We start from the raw sequence: 2,500 nt of genomic DNA, 5'->3' as shown, positions 1-2,500 counted from the left end.
AATGTGGCAGTGTGTGGGTGTGAGCGTGTTTGTGAGCTGCTGTTTGTACATTAGGCCTGTGTGCGCGTGAGGGTGATTAGGTTTGCGTGCGTGTGAGCACGCGTGCTTCCGTTACGCGTGTCATTAGGTTTCCGCGCACGCTCGCGTGTTTGTGTGTGTCAACTGTGCTGTGTCTATATGTGTGTGTGTGCGTAATAACAGTATGTTTACGGGTGGCAAGTTTGTGTGTGTGTGTGTGTGTTTGCGTGCTTGTTGCTGCCATAGCTTACTCGCCTAGCGCGGTCGTCAAACGACTGAGACAGCATCAACGAGCGAGGCAGAGATAGAATTAGTCAGGCGAAAGCCTTTAGCCGCTAATACGCCTAATTAAAAGTGTGAGCAGCAGCACTTAGATGCTTGTGTACTAAATAATTTACATGCCATGATCTATGGATCATTTCCCGCTTTTAAATACCGACGGTGGGGGGAAGAGGACGGGAGCGGGGGAGGGCGAAGAAGACAGACTGTAGAAGGATTTATCAGTGTCTCTGGCATAAGCAGGCTGTCATGGTAATATTAATCCATTTCCTACTTTTCCACTGTGCTAATCATACAAGGAGGATCAATCTTCTTGATTCCTCCACTGGAAAACATGTCGCCCTGTTGCCGGTGACTCTTGCCGAACTGTGAAGCTAATAAAACACGGCGCTCCGGCAAACATTGTGGCCCTGTAAGCCATGTAAATAACGCTGCTTTATTGGGTAAACTCCATTAAGAACAGAATATTAAAAAGGAGTAAAAAAGCACACTCAAGTGCTTAGACAGAGAGGAAAGAAGGAGAGAGGGTTTTATTATCAAATAAAGAGTTTCTATGCCTATTTATGTTGGCATTTGAAAAAAGAAGAGAAGACACATCAAGGATCAAAAATGGCATTTTGAAGCGATAGCGGATTCCAGAGCGTGCACACAGTGCAAATTCTTTGGGCTGTAAATAAAAAGATGACTTGGAATCGCATGAAAGTACTGTGCATCCTGTTTGTGGCGCAAGGACAGCTGGGTCCATCGGGAGAGCTGGCAATCTGGCCTTCCGCCTCTTCCTCCTCGTCCTATGAAGACAACGTCCCGCGTGGCTGCGGAGACGGGCGACTTTTCGGAACAAAGAGGTGAGGGTGTTAATAAAGGCTGGATCAACAGACGGATTAGATGCAGAGCCGGCGACGGCGGCCCTCTCGCTCACCGTGGGGCCACCTCCGAATCGTATTGATTCATATCGGCCAAGGCAGAGGCTAGGACGGAGTAAGCAAAATGTAAATATTCAATATTTACCATCCTGCTGCTGTTATTAGAGGAAGGGGTCGTTTTGGACACGGGCCGACGGGCTATCGCAGTGCACATACGGGAAGCATCTCGTCCAATGCTGTTCTTTCCTGATGGCCGTGTGTGCACTGCGGTGGCGCAGAGTACATCGCCACTTGTAGATCAGTCTCCTGCGTTTGTTTTGAATCTGTTCTTTTTCAAACAGGCAAAGTGGCGATGGAAGCCCCGCCAATCAGTTCAAGTGAGCAGTGGGGGGGAGGGGGGGGGGGGGGGGGTGGGTAGGGGTTGTGGTGATCGTTTGTTTGACAAACAATTCAGACAGCCCCCCAAACCAAAATGCTAATTCTCACCCCGAAAAATAACCCCACAAAGTGAGGTTCTTTACGGTTCCTTCACGCGGATGAATATTCCGGCAATATTAACACTCTCGACACGGGTGAATAATTTAAGCCGTGCGCGACGGCACCTTTTGCCAACCTTATCTCTTTCGCTGGCAACCGTAATTAGGTACACAGGGGTGTGACTCCAATGGAAGGTGTCGCCATTGTTAGACTCTGTGAAAATATTAACGGGCTGAGGTTAACGCCAGTTTCCCCCCCGTCTTTAATGAAATGCACACAGCCCCTAATGAGGTGAACCTCCACTCCTTGATAGTACTTATTAGCCGAGTGGAGGGCACAAACTCTCGCACTTCAAATTTAAAAAATAAATAAATAACAAAGGGGTGTGTGGAGTGGAGGGAGGTAAACTAAAAAACAAGCAAGCATATGTCATGGGGAGCCTTACATAATTTGAAGACGAGGACAGTCCTGTTGACTTACAGCAATTGAGCAGTATGAGAGATCCTCTGCTGTGAGGAGAATCTTAACAGAGGGGAAAGGAGGTGTGTCTACGCATGCACACATGCTTTTGTAAATACAGCCCTCTTGCATACTGTAGCGTGTGTGTGAGTGTGTGTGAGGGTTACTGACAGCTTCTTTTGCACGTGTGCGTGTGCGCCTACATGTGTGTGTTTTATGTGTTCATGTGCACAAGTGTGACCTTTTCCGAATCACTTGACAACAGAAATAGACAGCGCTGTGAATCAATAAGGTAAATTAGCGTTTGTGGGGTTGGGAATGACAGCTAGTTAAAATTAGATGCCTCTCACAACCCACTAGTCAGGGCTTTGGCCTGTCTCTTCATCAAACCATAACTAACTTCA

General features: G+C 47.6%; 1 protein-coding gene across 2 annotated transcripts in view; it reads right to left on the bottom strand.

Moving 5' to 3' along the window:
* Positions 1–2,500, bottom strand: part of foxp2 (forkhead box P2) — a 163,001-nt gene that overhangs the window by 62,244 nt on the left and 98,257 nt on the right. The gene's annotated exons all lie outside the window — the stretch shown is intronic.

The sequence above is a fragment of the Gymnoscopelus microlampas genome, assembly GCF_963454915.1.
Source record: "Gymnoscopelus microlampas genome assembly, chromosome: 23".
NCBI classification, from domain to species: Eukaryota; Metazoa; Chordata; class Actinopteri; order Myctophiformes; family Myctophidae; genus Gymnoscopelus; species Gymnoscopelus microlampas.
This window is presented reverse-complemented; position numbering and strand designations above follow the sequence as displayed.